This window comes from Lutjanus erythropterus, chromosome 12 (assembly GCF_056507025.1).
Source record: "Lutjanus erythropterus isolate fLutEry1 chromosome 12, fLutEry1.hap2, whole genome shotgun sequence".
NCBI classification, from domain to species: domain Eukaryota; kingdom Metazoa; phylum Chordata; class Actinopteri; order Lutjaniformes; family Lutjanidae; genus Lutjanus; species Lutjanus erythropterus.
Window position 1 is genome coordinate 32,263,312 of NC_139328.1, and position 17,968 is coordinate 32,281,279.

The following is a 17,968-nucleotide window of genomic DNA, read 5'->3' on the forward strand; positions in this document are numbered from 1 at the left end:
ATGAAAAAATGTTTTTAATATCAAACCAAGTGTTGTAGTATGATCAGCAGCATCCAGTTGATGGCTGCAGTGATTTTGGTGACACTACAGTACATAAAAGAGAAGTTATTAAATTTTATTATTAATAAAAATTCTTAAAATTATGAAAAACTGCTTTTAATAATACATTTTATTATTAATAAAAAATCCATAAAATTATGATTTTTTTAAAAAAAATATCAAACCAAGAGTTGTAGTATGATCAGCAGCATCCAGTTGATGGCTGCAGTGATTTTGGTGACACGACCGTGTATAAAAGAGCAGTTATTACATTTTATTATTAATAAAAAATTCTTAAAATTATGATTTTTTTTCAATAATTATCAAACCAAGAGTTGTAGTATGATCAGCAGCATCCAGTTGATGGCTGCAGTTATTTTGGTGACACTACAGTGCATAAAAGAGAAGTTATTAAATTTTATTATTAATAAAAAATCCATAAAATTATGATTTTTTAAAAAAAAAATATCAAACCAAGAGTTGTAGTATGATCAGCAGCATCCAGTTGATGGCTGCAGTGATTTTGGTGACACTACCGTGCATAAAAGAGAAGTTATTACATTTTATTATTAATAAAAAATTCTTAAAATTATGATTTTTTTTCAAAAATTATCAAACCAAGAGTTGTAGTATGATCAGCAGCATCCAGTTGATGGCTGCAGTTATTTTGGTGGCACTACAGTACATAAAAGAGAAGTTATTACATTTTATTATTAATAAAAATTCTTAAAATTATGAAAAACTGCTGTTAATATCAAACCAAGAGTTGTAGTATGATCAGCAGCATCCAGTTGATGGCTGCAGTGATTTTGGTGACACTACAGTGCATAAAAGAGAAGTTATTACATTTAATTATTAATAAAAATTCTTAAAATTATGAAAAAATGTTTTTAATATCAAACCAAGAGTTGTAGTATGATCAGCAGCATCCAGTTGATGGCTGCAGTGATTTTGGTGGCACTACAGTACATGAAAGGGAAGTTATTAAATTTTATTACAAATAAAAATTCTTAAAATTATGAAAAACTGCTGTTAATATCAAACCAAGAGTTGTAGTATGATCAGCAGCATCCAGTTGATGACTGCAGTGATTTTGGTGACACTACAGTGCATAAAACAGAAGTTATTAAATTTTATTATTAATAAAAATTCTTAAAATTATGAAAAACTGCTTTTAATAATACATTTATTATTAATGAAAAATCCATAAAATTATGATTTTTTAAAAAAATATCAAACCAAGAGTTGTAGTATGATCAGCAGCATCCAGTTGATGGGTGCAGTGATTTTGGTGACACTACAGTACATAAAAGAGAAGTTATTAAATTTTATTATTAATAAAAATTCTTAAAATTATGAAAAACTGCTGTTAATAATACATGTTATTATTAATAAAAAATCCATAAAATTATGATTTTTTTAAAAAAAATATCAAACCAAGAGTTGTAGTATGATCAGCAGCATCCAGTTGATGGCTACAGTGATTTTGGTGACACTACAGTGCATAAAAGAGAAGTTATTACATTTCATTATTAATAAAAAATCCATAAAATTATGATTTTTAAAAAAAAATATCAAACCAAGAGTTGTAGTATGATCAGCAGCATCCAGTTGATGGCTGCAGTGATTTTGGTGACACTACAGTGCATAAAAGAGAAGTTATTACATTTTATTATTAATACAAATTCTTAAAATTATGAAAAAATGTTTATAATATCAAACCAAGAGTTGTAGTATGATCAGCAGCATCCAGTTGATGGCTGCAGTGATTTTGGTGACACTACAGTGCATAAAAGAGAAGTTATTACATTTTATTATTAATAAAAAATCCATAAAATTATGATTTTTTTTTTAAAATATCAAACCAAATGTTGTAGTATGATCAGCAGCATCCAGTTGATGGCTGCAGTGATTTTGGTGACACTACAGTGCATAAAAGAGAAGTTATTAAATGTTATGATTAATAAAAAATCCATAAAATTATGATTTTTTTTAAAAAAAATATCAAACCAAGAGTTGTAGTATGATCAGCAGCATCCAGTTGATGGCTGCAGTGATTTTGGTGACACTACAGTGCATAAAAGAGAAGTTATTACATTTAATTATTAATAAAAATTCTTAAAATTATGAAAAACTGCTGTTAATATCAAACCAAGAGTTGTAGTATGATCAGCAGCATCCAGTTGATGGCTGCAGTGATTTTGGTGACACTACAGTGCATAAAACAGAAGTTATTAAATTTTATTATTAATAAAAATTCTTAAAATTATGAAAAACTGCTTTTAATAATACATTTTATTATTAATGAAAAATCCATAAAATTATGATTTTTTAAAAAAATATCAAACCAAGAGTTGTAGTATGATCAGCAGCATCCAGTTGATGGCTGCAGTGATTTTGGTGACACTACAGTGCATAAAAGAGAAGTTATTAAATTTTATTAATAATAAAAAATCCATAAAATTATGATTTTTTTTAAAAAAAAATATCAAACCAAGAGTTGTAGTATGATCAGCAGCATCCAGTTGATGGGTGCAGTTATTTTGGTGGCACAACAGTACATAAAAGAGAAGTTATTAAATTTTATTATTAATAAAAAATCCAAAAAATTATGATTTTTTTTTAAAAATATCAAACCAAGATTTGTAGTATGATCAGCAGCATCCAGTTGATGGCTGCAGTTATTTTGGTGGCACTACAGTACATAAAAGAGAAGTTATTACATTTTATTATTAATAAAAATTCTTAAAATTATGAAAAACTGCTGTTAATATCAAACCAAGAGTTGTAGTATGATCAGCAGCATCCAGTTGATGGCTGCAGTGATTTTGGTGACACTACAGTGCATAAAAGAGAAGTTATTACATTTAATTATTAATAAAAATTCTTAAAATTATGAAAAACTGCTGTTAATATCAAACCAAGTGTTGTAGTATGATCAGCAGCATCCAGTTGATGGCTGCAGTGATTTTGGTGACACTACAGTACATAAAAGAGAAGTTATTAAATTTTATTATTAATAAAAATTCTTAAAATTATGAAAAACTGCTTTTAATAATACATTTTATTATTAATAAAAAATCCATAAAATTATGATTTTTTTAAAAAAAATATCAAACCAAGAGTTGTAGTATGATCAGCAGCATCCAGTTGATGGCTGCAGTGATTTTGGTGACACTACCGTGCATAAAAGAGAAGTTATTACATTTTATTATTAATAAAAAATTCTTAAAATTATGATTTTTTTTCAAAAATTATCAAACCAAGAGTTGTAGTATGATCAGCAGCATCCAGTTGATGGCTGCAGTTATTTTGGTGGCACTACAGTACATAAAAGAGAAGTTATTACATTTTATTATTAATAAAAATTCTTAAAATTATGAAAAACTGCTGTTAATATCAAACCAAGAGTTGTAGTATGATCAGCAGCATCCAGTTGATGGCTGCAGTGATTTTGGTGACACTACAGTGCATAAAAGAGAAGTTATTACATTTAATTATTAATAAAAATTCTTAAAATTATGAAAAAATGTTTTTAATATCAAACCAAGAGTTGTAGTATGATCAGCAGCATCCAGTTGATGGCTGCAGTGATTTTGGTGGCACTACAGTACATAAAAGGGAAGTTATTAAATTTTATTATAAATAAAAATTCTTAAAATTATGAAAAACTGCTGTTAATATCAAACCAAGAGTTGTAGTATGATCAGCAGCATCCAGTTGATGACTGCAGTGATTTTGGTGACACTACAGTGCATAAAACAGAAGTTATTAAATTTTATTATTAATAAAAATTCTTAAAATTATGAAAAACTGCTTTTAATAATACATTTTATTATTAATGAAAAATCCATAAAATTATGATTTTTTAAAAAAATATCAAACCAAGAGTTGTAGTATGATCAGCAGCATCCAGTTGATGGCTGCAGTGATTTTGGTGACACTATAGTGCATAAAAGAGAAGTTATTAAATTTTATCATTAATAAAAAATTCTTAAAATTATGATTTTTTTTTCAAAAATTATCAAACCAAGAGTTGTAGTATGATCAGCAGCATCCAGTTGATGGCTGCAGTTATTTTGGTCACACTACAGTGCATAAAAGAGAAGTTATTAAATTTTATTATTAATAAAAAATCCATAAAATTATGATTTTTTTTAGAAAAAATATCAAACCAAGAGTTGTAGTATGATCAGCAGCATCCAGTTGATGGGTGCAGTTATTTTGGTGGCACTACAGTACATAAAAGAGAAGTTATTAAATTTTATTATTAATAAAAAATCCATAAAATTATGATTTTTTTAAAAAATATCAAACCAAAAGTTGTAGTATGATCAGCAGCATCCAGTTGATGGCTGCAGTTATTTTGGTGGCACTACAGTACATAAAAGAGAAGTTATTACATTTAATTATTAATAAAAATTCTTAAAATTATGAAAAAATGTTTTTAATATCAAACCAAGTGTTGTAGTATGATCAGCAGCATCCAGTTGATGGCTGCAGTGATTTTGGTGACACTACAGTACATAAAAGAGAAGTTATTAAATTTTATTATTAATAAAAATTCTTAAAATTATGAAAAACTGCTTTTAATAATACATTTTATTATTAATAAGAAATCCATAAAATTATGATTTTTTTTAAAAAAATATCAAACCAAGAGTTGTAGTATGATCAGCAGCATCCAGTTGATGGCTGCAGTCATTTTGGTGACACTATAGTGCATAAAAGAGAAGTTATTAAATTTTATTATTAATAAAAAATTCTTAAAATTATGATTTTTTTTCAAAAATTATCAAACCAAGAGTTGTAGTATGATCAGCAGCATCCAGTTGATGGCTGCAGTTATTTTGGTGACACTACAGTGCATAAAAGAGAAGTTATTAAATTTTATTATTAATAAAAAATCCATAAAATTATGATTTTTTTAAAAAATATCAAACCAAGAGTTGTAGTATGATCAGCAGCATCCAGTTGATGGCTGCAGTTATTTTGGTGGCACTACAGTACATAAAAGAGAAGTTATTACATTTAATTATTAATAAAAATTCTTAAAATTATGAAAAAATGTTTTTAATATCAAACCAAGAGTTGTAGTATGATCAGCAGCATCCAGTTGATGGCTGCAGTGATTTTGGTGGCACTACAGTACATAAAAGGGAAGTTATTAAATTTTATTATAAATAAAAATTCTTAAAATTATGAAAAACTGCTGTTAATATCAAACCAAGAGTTGTAGTATGATCAGCAGCATCCAGTTGATGGCTGCAGTTATTTTGGTGACACTACAGTGCATAAAAGAGAAGTTATTAAATTTTATTATTAATAAAAAATCCATAAAATTATGATTTTTTAAAAAAATATCAAACCAAGAGTTGTAGTATGATCAGCAGCATCCAGTTGATGGCTGCAGTGATTTTGGTGACACTACAGTACATAAAAGAGAAGTTATTAAATTTTATTATTAATAAAAATCCATAAAATTATGATTTTTTTAAAAAATATCAAACCAAGAGTTGTAGTATGATCAGCAGCATCCAGTTGATGGCTGAAGTTATTTTGGTGGCACTACAGTACATAAAAGAGAAGTTATTACATTTTATTATTAATAAAAATTCTTAAAATTATGAAAAACTGCTGTTAATATCAAACCAAGAGTTGTAGTATGAGCAGCAGCATCCAGTTGATGGCTGCAGTGATTTTGGTGACACTACAGTGCATAAAAGAGAAGTTATTACATTTAATTATTAATAAAAATTCTTAAAATTATGAAAAAATGTTTTTAATATCAAACCAAGAGTTGTAGTATGATCAGCAGCATCCAGTTGATGACTGCAGTGATTTTGGTGACACTACAGTGCATAAAACAGAAGTTATTAAATTTTATTATTAATAAAAATTCTTAAAATTATGAAAAACTGCTTTTAATAATACATTTTATTATTAATGAAAAATCCATAAAATTATGATTTTTTTTAAAAATATCAAACCAAGAGTTGTAGTATGATCAGCAGCATCCAGTTGATGGCTGCAGTGATTTTGGTGACACTACAGTACATAAAAGAGAAGTTATTAAATTTTATTATTAATAAAAATTCTTAAAATTATGAAAAACTGCTTTTAATAATACATTTTATTATTAATAAAAAATCCATAAAATTATGATTTTTTTTTAAAAAATATCAAACCAAGAGTTGTAGTATGATCAGCAGCATCCAGTTGATGGCTGCAGTGATTTTGGTGAAACTACCGTGCATAAAAGAGAAGTTATTACATTTTATTATTAATAAAAAATTCTTAAAATTATGATTTTTTTTCAAAAATTATCAAACCAAGAGTTGTAGTATGATCAGCAGCATCCAGTTGATGGCTGCAGTTATTTTGGTGACACTACAGTGCATAAAAGAGAAGTTATTAAATTTTATTATTAATAAAAAATCCATAAAATTATGATTTTTTAAAAAAATATCAAACCAAGAGTTGTAGTATGATCAGCAGCATCCAGTTGATGGCTGCAGTGATTTTGGTGACACTACAGTACATAAAAGAGAAGTTATTAAATTTTATTATTAATAAAAAATCCATAAAATTATGATTTTTTTAAAAAATATCAAACCAAGAGTTGTAGTATGATCAGCAGCATCCAGTTGATGGCTGCAGTGATTTTGGTGACACTACAGTGCATAAAAGAGAAGTTATTACATTTAATTATTAATAAAAATTCTTAAAATTATGAAAAAATGTTTTTAATATCAAACCAAGAGTTGTAGTATGATCAGCAGCATCCAGTTGAAAGCTGCAGTGATTTTGGTGGCACTACAGTACATAAAAGGGAAGTTATTAAATTTTATTATGAATAAAAATTCTTAAAATTATCAAAAACTGCTGTTAATATCAAACCAAGAGTTGTAGTATGATCAGCAGCATCCAGTTGATGACTGCAGTGATTTTGGTGACACTACAGTGCATAAAACAGAAGTTATTAAATTTTATTATTAATAAAAATTCTTAAAATTATGAAAAACTGCTTTTAATAATACATTTTATTATTAATGAAAAATCCATAAAATTATGATTTTTTAAAAAAATATCAAACCAAGAGTTGTAGTATGATCAGCAGCATCCAGTTGATGGCTGCAGTGATTTTGGTGACACTACAGTACATAAAAGAGAAGTTATTAAATTTTATTATTAATAAAAATTCTTAAAATTATGAAAAACTGCTTTTAATAATACATTTTATTATTAATAAAAAATCCATAAAATTATGATTTTTTTTAAAAAAATATCAAACCAAGAGTTGTAGTATGATCAGCAGCATCCAGTTGATGGCTGCAGTGATTTTGGTGAAACTACCGTGCATAAAAGAGAAGTTATTACATTTTATTATTAATAAAAAATTCTTAAAATTATGATTTTTTTTCAAAAATTATCAAACCAAGAGTTGTAGTATGATCAGCAGCATCCAGTTGATGGCTGCAGTTATTTTGGTGACACTACAGTGCATAAAAGAGAAGTTATTAAATTTTATTATTAATAAAAAATCCATAAAATTATGATTTTTTAAAAAAATATCAAACCAAGTGTTGTAGTATGATCAGCAGCATCCAGTTGATGGCTGCAGTGATTTTGGTGACACTACAGTACATAAAAGAGAAGTTATTAAATTTTATTATTAATAAAAAATCCATAAAATTATGATTTTTTTAAAAAATATCAAACCAAGAGTTGTAGTATGATCAGCAGCATCCAGTTGATGGCTGAAGTTATTTTGGTGGCACTACAGTACATAAAAGAGAAGTTATTACATTTTATTATTAATAAAAATTCTTAAAATTATGAAAAACTGCTGTTAATATCAAACCAAGAGTTGTAGTATGAGCAGCAGCATCCAGTTGATGGCTGCAGTGATTTTGGTGACACTACAGTGCATAAAAGAGAAGTTATTACATTTAATTATTAATAAAAATTCTTAAAATTATGAAAAAATGTTTTTAATATCAAACCAAGAGTTGTAGTATGATCAGCAGCATCCAGTTGATGACTGCAGTGATTTTGGTGACACTACAGTGCATAAAACAGAAGTTATTAAATTTTATTATTAATAAAAATTCTTAAAATTATGAAAAACTGCTTTTAATAATACATTTTATTATTAATGAAAAATCCATAAAATTATGATTTTTTAAAAAAATATCAAACCAAGAGTTGTAGTATGATCAGCAGCATCCAGTTGATGGCTGCAGTGATTTTGGTGACACTACAGTACATAAAAGAGAAGTTATTAAATTTTATTATTAATAAAAATTCTTAAAATTATGAAAAACTGCTTTTAATAATACATGTTATTATTAATAAAAAATCCATAAAATTATGATTTTTTTTTTAAAAATATCAAACCAAGAGTTGTAGTATGATCAGCAGCATCCAGTTGATGGCTGCAGTGATTTTGGTGAAACTACCATGCATAAAAGAGAAGTTATTACATTTTATTATTAATAAAAAATTCTTAAAATTATGATTTTTTTTCAAAAATTATCAAACCAAGAGTTGTAGTATGATCAGCAGCATCCAGTTGATGGCTGCAGTTATTTTGGTGACACTACAGTGCATAAAAGAGAAGTTATTAAATTTTATTATTAATAAAAAATCCATAAAATTATGATTTTTAAAAAAAATATCAAACCAAGAGTTGTAGTATGATCAGCAGCATCCAGTTGATGGCTGCAGTGATTTTGGTGACACTACAGTACATAAAAGAGAAGTTATTAAATTTTATTATTAATAAAAAATCCATAAAATTATGATTTTTTTAAAAAATATCAAACCAAGAGTTGTAGTATGATCAGCAGCATCCAGTTGATGGCTGAAGTTATTTTGGTGGCACTACAGTACATAAAAGAGAAGTTATTACATTTTATTATTAATAAAAATTCTTAAAATTATGAAAAACTGCTGTTAATATCAAACCAAGAGTTGTAGTATGAGCAGCAGCATCCAGTTGATGGCTGCAGTGATTTTGGTGACACTACAGTGCATAAAAGAGAAGTTATTACATTTAATTATTAATAAAAATTCTTAAAATTATGAAAAACTGCTGTTAATATCAAACCAAGTGTTGTAGTATGATCAGCAGCATCCAGTTGATGGCTGCAGTGATTTTGGTGGCACTACAGTACATAAAAGGGAAGTTATTACATTTTATTATTAATACAAATTCTTAAAATTATGAAAAAATGTTTATAATATCAAACCAAGAGTTGTAGTATGATCAGCAACATCCAGTTGATGGCTGCAGTGATTTTGGTGACACTACAGTGCATAAAAGAGAAGTTATTACATTTTATTATTAATAAAAAATCCATAAAATTATGATTTTTTTTTTTAAATATCAAACCAAATGTTGTAGTATGATCAGCAGCATCCAGTTGATGGCTGCAGTGATTTTGGTGACACTACAGTGCATAAAAGAGAAGTTATTAAATGTTATGATTAATAAAAAATCCATAAAATTATGATTTTTTTTTAAAAAAATATCAAACCAAGAGTTGTAGTATGATCAGCAGCATCCAGTTGATGGCTGCAGTGATTTTGGTGGCACTACAGTACATAAAAGGGAAGTTATTAAATTTTATTATGAATAAAAATTCTTAAAATTATCAAAAACTGCTGTTAATATCAAACCAAGAGTTGTAGTATGATCAGCAGCATCCAGTTGATGACTGCAGTGATTTTGGTGACACTACAGTGCATAAAACAGAAGTTATTAAATTTTATTATTAATAAAAATTCTTAAAATTATGAAAAACTGCTTTTAATAATACATTTTATTATTAATGAAAAATCCATAAAATTATGATTTTTTAAAAAAATATCAAACCAAGAGTTGTAGTATGATCAGCAGCATCCAGTTGATGGGTGCAGTTATTTTGGTGGCACTACAGTACATAAAAGAGAAATTATTAAATTTTATTATTAATAAAAAATCCATAAAATTATGATTTTTTTTAAAAAAAATATCAAACCAAGAGTTGTAGTATGATCAGCAGCATCCAGTTGATGGGTGCAGTTATTTTGGTGGCACTACAGTACATAAAAGAGAAGTTATTAAATTTTATTATTAATAAAAAATCCAAAAAATTATGATTTTTTTTTAAAGATATCAAACCAAGAGTTGTAGTATGATCAGCAGCATCCAGTTGATGGCTGCAGTTATTTTGGTGGCACTACAGTACATAAAAGAGAAGTTATTACATTTTATTATTAATAAAAATTCTTAAAATTATGAAAAACTGCTGTTAATATCAAACCAAGAGTTGTAGTATGATCAGCAGCATCCAGTTGATGGCTGCAGTGATTTTGGTGACACTACAGTGCATAAAACAGAAGTTATTAAATTTTATTATTAATAAAAATTCTTAAAATTATGAAAAACTGCTTTTAATAATACATTTTATTATTAATAAAAAATCCATAAAATTATGATTTTTTTAAAAAATATCAAACCAAGAGTTGTAGTATGATCAGCAGCATCCAGTTGATGGCTGCAGTGATTTTGGTGACACTACAGTGCATAAAAGAGAAGTTATTAAATTTTATTATTAATAAAAAATCCATAAAATTATGATTTTTAAAAAAAAAAATATCAAACCAAGAGTTGTAGTATGATCAGCAGCATCCAGTTGATGGGTGCAGCTATTTTGGTGGCACTACAGTACATAAAATAGAAGTTATTAAATTTTATTATTAATAAAAAATCCAAAAAATTATGATTTTTTTTTAAAAATATCAAACCAAGAGTTGTAGTATGATCAGCAGCATCCAGTTGATGGCTGCAGTTATTTTGGTGGCACTACAGTACATAACAGAGAAGTTATTACATTTTATTATTAATAAAAATTCTTAAAATTATGAAAAACTGCTGTTAATATCAAACCAAGAGTTGTAGTATGATCAGCAGCATCCAGTTGATGGCTGCAGTGATTTTGGTGACACTACAGTGCATAAAAGAGAAGTTATTACATTTAATTATTAATAAAAATTCTTAAAATTATGAAAAAATGTTTTTAATATCAAACCAAGTGTTGTAGTATGATCAGCAGCATCCAGTTGATGGCTGCAGTGATTTTGGTGACACTACAGTACATAAAAGAGAAGTTATTAAATTTTATTATTAATAAAAATTCTTAAAATTATGAAAAACTGCTTTTAATAATACATTTTATTATTAATAAAAAATCCATAAAATTATGATTTTTTTAAAAAAAATATCAAACCAAGAGTTGTAGTATGATCAGCAGCATCCAGTTGATGGCTGCAGTGATTTTGGTGACACGACCGTGCATAAAAGAGCAGTTATTACATTTTATTATTAATAAAAAATTCTTAAAATTATGATTTTTTTTCAATAATTATCAAACCAAGAGTTGTAGTATGATCAGCAGCATCCAGTTGATGGCTGCAGTTATTTTGGTGACACTACAGTGCATAAAAGAGAAGTTATTAAATTTTATTATTAATAAAAAATCCATAAAATTATGATTTTAAAAAAAAAAAATATCAAACCAAGAGTTGTAGTATGATCAGCAGCATCCAGTTGATGGCTGCAGTGATTTTGGTGACACTACCGTGCATAAAAGAGAAGTTATTACATTTTATTATTAATAAAAAATTCTTAAAATTATGATTTTTTTTCAAAAATTATCAAACCAAGAGTTGTAGTATGATCAGCAGCATCCAGTTGATGGCTGCAGTTATTTTGGTGGCACTACAGTACATAAAAGAGAAGTTATTACATTTTATTATTAATAAAAATTCTTAAAATTATGAAAAACTGCTGTTAATATCAAACCAAGAGTTGTAGTATGATCAGCAGCATCCAGTTGATGGCTGCAGTGATTTTGGTGACACTACAGTGCATAAAAGAGAAGTTATTACATTTAATTATTAATAAAAATTCTTAAAATTATGAAAAAATGTTTTTAATATCAAACCAAGAGTTGTAGTATGATCAGCAGCATCCAGTTGATGGCTGCAGTGATTTTGGTGGCACTACAGTACATGAAAGGGAAGTTATTAAATTTTATTACAAATAAAAATTCTTAAAATTATGAAAAACTGCTGTTAATATCAAACCAAGAGTTGTAGTATGATCAGCAGCATCCAGTTGATGACTGCAGTGATTTTGGTGACACTACAGTGCATAAAACAGAAGTTATTAAATTTTATTATTAATAAAAATTCTTAAAATTATGAAAAACTGCTTTTAATAATACATTTATTATTAATGAAAAATCCATAAAATTATGATTTTTTAAAAAAATATCAAACCAAGAGTTGTAGTATGATCAGCAGCATCCAGTTGATGGGTGCAGTGATTTTGGTGACACTACAGTACATAAAAGAGAAGTTATTAAATTTTATTATTAATAAAAATTCTTAAAATTATGAAAAACTGCTTTTAATAATACATGTTATTATTAATAAAAAATCCATAAAATTATGATTTTTTAAAAAAAAATATCAAACCAAGAGTTGTAGTATGATCAGCAGCATCCAGTTGATGGCTACAGTGATTTTGGTGACACTACAGTGCATAAAAGAGAAGTTATTACATTTCATTATTAATAAAAAATCCATAAAATTATGATTTTTAAAAAAAAATATCAAACCAAGAGTTGTAGTATGATCAGCAGCATCCAGTTGATGGCTGCAGTGATTTTGGTGACACTACAGTGCATAAAAGAGAAGTTATTACATTTTATTATTAATACAAATTCTTAAAATTATGAAAAAATGTTTATAATATCAAACCAAGAGTTGTAGTATGATCAGCAGCATCCAGTTGATGGCTGCAGTGATTTTGGTGGCACTACAGTGCATAAAAGAGAAGTTATTACATTTTATTATTAATAAAAAATCCATAAAATTATGATTTTTTTTTTAAAATATCAAACCAAATGTTGTAGTATGATCAGCAGCATCCAGTTGATGGCTGCAGTGATTTTGGTGACACTACAGTGCATAAAAGAGAAGTTATTAAATGTTATGATTAATAAAAAATCCATAAAATTATGATTTTTTTTAAAAAAAATATCAAACCAAGAGTTGTAGTATGATCAGCAGCATCCAGTTGATGGCTGCAGTGATTTTGGTGACACTACAGTGCATAAAAGAGAAGTTATTACATTTAATTATTAATAAAAATTCTTAAAATTATGAAAAACTGCTGTTAATATCAAACCAAGAGTTGTAGTATGATCAGCAGCATCCAGTTGATGGCTGCAGTGATTTTGGTGACACTACAGTGCATAAAACAGAAGTTATTAAATTTTATTATTAATAAAAATTCTTAAAATTATGAAAAACTGCTTTCAATAATACATTTTATTATTAATGAAAAATCCATAAAATTATGATTTTTTAAAAAAATATCAAACCAAGAGTTGTAGTATGATCAGCAGCATCCAGTTGATGGCTGCAGTGATTTTGGTGACACTACAGTGCATAAAAGAGAAGTTATTAAATTTTATTAATAATAAAAAATCCATAAAATTATGATTTTTTAAAAAAAAAAATATCAAACCAAGAGTTGTAGTATGATCAGCAGCATCCAGTTGATGGGTGCAGTTATTTTGGTGGCACAACAGTACATAAAAGAGAAGTTATTAAATTTTATTATTAATAAAAAATCCAAAAAATTATGATTTTTTTTTAAAAATATCAAACCAAGATTTGTAGTATGATCAGCAGCATCCAGTTGATGGCTGCAGTTATTTTGGTGGCACTACAGTACATAAAAGAGAAGTTATTACATTTTATTATTAATAAAAATTCTTAAAATTATGAAAAACTGCTGTTAATATCAAACCAAGAGTTGTAGTATGATCAGCAGCATCCAGTTGATGGCTGCAGTGATTTTGGTGACACTACAGTGCATAAAAGAGAAGTTATTACATTTAATTATTAATAAAAATTCTTAAAATTATGAAAAACTGCTGTTAATATCAAACCAAGTGTTGTAGTATGATCAGCAGCATCCAGTTGATGGCTGCAGTGATTTTGGTGACACTACAGTACATAAAAGAGAAGTTATTAAATTTTATTATTAATAAAAATTCTTAAAATTATGAAAAACTGCTTTTAATAATACATTTTATTATTAATGAAAAATCCATAAAATTATGATTTTTTAAAAAAATATCAAACCAAGAGTTGTAGTATGATCAGCAGCATCCAGTTGATGGCTGCAGTGATTTTGGTGACACTATAGTGCATAAAAGAGAAGTTATTAAATTTTATCATTAATAAAAAATTCTTAAAATTATGATTTTTTTTCAAAAATTATCAAACCAAGAGTTGTAGTATGATCAGCAGCATCCAGTTGATGGCTGCAGTTATTTTGGTCACACTACAGTGCATAAAAGAGAAGTTATTAAATTTTATTATTAATAAAAAATCCATAAAATTATGATTTTTTTTAGAAAAAATATCAAACCAAGAGTTGTAGTATGATCAGCAGCATCCAGTTGATGGGTGCAGTTATTTTGGTGGCACTACAGTACATAAAAGAGAAGTTATTAAATTTTATTATTAATAAAAAATCCATAAAATTATGATTTTTTTAAAAAATATCAAACCAAAAGTTGTAGTATGATCAGCAGCATCCAGTTGATGGCTGCAGTTATTTTGGTGGCACTACAGTACATAAAAGAGAAGTTATTACATTTAATTATTAATAAAAATTCTTAAAATTATGAAAAAATGTTTTTAATATCAAACCAAGTGTTGTAGTATGATCAGCAGCATCCAGTTGATGGCTGCAGTGATTTTGGTGACACTACAGTACATAAAAGAGAAGTTATTAAATTTTATTATTAATAAAAATTCTTAAAATTATGAAAAACTGCTTTTAATAATACATTTTATTATTAATAAGAAATCCATAAAATTATGATTTTTTTTAAAAAAATATCAAACCAAGAGTTGTAGTATGATCAGCAGCATCCAGTTGATGGCTGCAGTCATTTTGGTGACACTATAGTGCATAAAAGAGAAGTTATTAAATTTTATTATTAATAAAAAATTCTTAAAATTATGATTTTTTTTCAAAAATTATCAAAGCAAGAGTTGTAGTATGATCAGCAGCATCCAGTTGATGGCTGCAGTTATTTTGGTGACACTACAGTGCATAAAAGAGAAGTTATTAAATTTTATTATTAATAAAAAATCCATAAAATTATGATTTTTTTAAAAAATATCAAACCAAGAGTTGTAGTATGATCAGCAGCATCCAGTTGATGGCTGCAGTTATTTTGGTGGCACTACAGTACATAAAAGAGAAGTTATTACATTTTATTATTAATAAAAATTCTTAAAATTATGAAAAACTGCTTTTAATAATACATTTTATTATTAATAAAAAATTCTTAAAATTATGATTTTTTTAAAAAACTTATCAAACCAAGAGTTGTAGTATGATCAGCAGCATCCAGTTGATGGCTGCAGTTATTTTGGTGACACTACAGTGCATAAAGGAGAAGTTATTACATTTTATTATTAATAAAAATTCTTAAAATTATGAAAAAATGTTTTTAATATCAAACCAAATGTTGTAGTATGATCAGCAGCATCCAGTTGATGGCTGCAGTGATTTTGGTGACACTACAGTACATAAAAGAGAAGTTATTAAATTTTATTATTAATAAAAATTCTTAAAATTATGAAAAACTGCTTTTAATAATACATTTTATTATTAATAAAAAATCCATAAAATTATGATTTTTTTTTAAAAAATATCAAACCAAGAGTTGTAGTATGATCAGCAGCATCCAGTTGATGGCTGCAGTGATTTTGGTGACACTACCGTGCATAAAAGAGAAGTTATTACATTTTATTATTAATAAAAAATTCTTAAAATTATGATTTTTTTTCAAAAATTATCAAACCAAGAGTTGTAGTATGATCAGCAGCATCCAGTTGATGGCTGCAGTTATTTTGGTGACACTACAGTGCATAAAAGAGAAGTTATTAAATTTTATTATTAATAAAAAATCCATAAAATTATGATTTTTTTTTAAAAAAATATCAAACCAAGAGTTGTAGTATGATCAGCAGCATCCAGTTGATGGGTGCAGTTATTTTGGTGGCACTACAGTACATAAAAGAGAAGTTATTAAATTTTATTATTAATAAAAAATCCATAAAATTATGATTTTTTTAAAAAATATCAAACCAAGAGTTGTAGTATGATCAGCAGCATCCAGTTGATGGCTGCAGTTATTTTGGTGGCACTACAGTACATAAAAGAGAAGTTATTACATTTTATTATTAATAAAAATTCTTAAAATTATGAAAAACTGCTGTTAATATCAAACCAAGAGTTGTAGTATGATCAGCAGCATCCAGTTGATGGCTGCAGTGATTTTGGTGACACTACAGTGCATAAAATAGAAGTTATTACATTTAATTATTAATAAAAATTCTTAAAATTATGAAAAAATGTTTTTAATATCAAACCAAGAGTTGTAGTATGATCAGCAGCATCCAGTTGATGGCTGCAGTGATTTTGGTGGCACTACAGTACATAAAAGGGAAGTTATTAAATTTTATTATAAATAAAAATTCTTAAAATTATGAAAAACTGCTGTTAATATCAAACCAAGAGTTGTAGTATGATCAGCAGCATCCAGTTGATGACTGCAGTGATTTTGGTGACACTACAGTGCATAAAACAGAAGTTATTAAATTTTATTATTAATAAAAATTCTTAAAATTATGAAAAACTGCTTTTAATAATACATTTTATTATTAATGAAAAATCCATAAAATTATGATTTTTTAAAAAAATATCAAACCAAGAGTTGTAGTATGATCAGCAGCATCCAGTTGATGGCTGCAGTGATTTTGGTGACACTATAGTGCATAAAAGAGAAGTTATTAAATTTTATTATTAATAAAAAATTCTTAAAATTATGATTTTTTTTCAAAAATTATCAAACCAAGAGTTGTAGTATGATCAGCAGCATCCAGTTGATGGCTGCAGTGATTTTGGTGACACTACAGTGCATAAAAGAGAAGTTATTACATTTTATTATTAATAAAATTTCTTAAAATTCTGAAAAACTGCTTTTAATATCAAACCAAGAGGTGTAGTATGATCAGCAGCATCCAGTTGATGGCTGCAGTGATTTTGTTGGCACTACAGTGCATAAAAGAGAAGTTATTAAATTTTATTATTAATAAAAAATCCATAAAATTATGATTTTTTAAAAAAAATATCAAACCAAGTGTTGTAGTATGATCAGCAGCATCCAGTTGATGGGTGCAGTGATTTTGGTGACACTACAGTACATAAAAGAGAAGTTATTAAATGCTATTATTAATAAAAATTCTTAAAATTATGACTTTTTTAAAAAAATATCGAACCAAGTGTTGTAGTATGATCAGCAGCATCCAGTTGATGGCTGCAGTGATTTTGGTGACACTACAGTGCATAAATGAGAAGTTATTAAATGTTATGATTAATAAAAAATCCATAAAATTATGATTTTTAAAAAAAAATATCAAACCAAGAGTTGTTGTATGATCAGCAGCATCCAGTTGATGGCTGCAGTGATTTTGGTGGCACTACAGTACATAAAAGGGAAGTTATTAAATTTAATTCTAAATAAAAATTCTTAAAATTATGAAAAACTGCTGTTAATATCAAACCAAGAGTGGTAGTATGATCAGCAGCATCCAGTTGATGACTGCAGTGATTTTGGTGACACTACAGTGCATAAAAGAGAAGTTATTAAATTTTATTATTAATAAAAATTCTTAAAATTATGAAAAACTGCTTTTAATAAGACATTTTATTATAAATGAAAAATCTATAAAATTATGATTTTTTAAAAAAATATCAAACTAAGTGTTGTAGTATGATCAG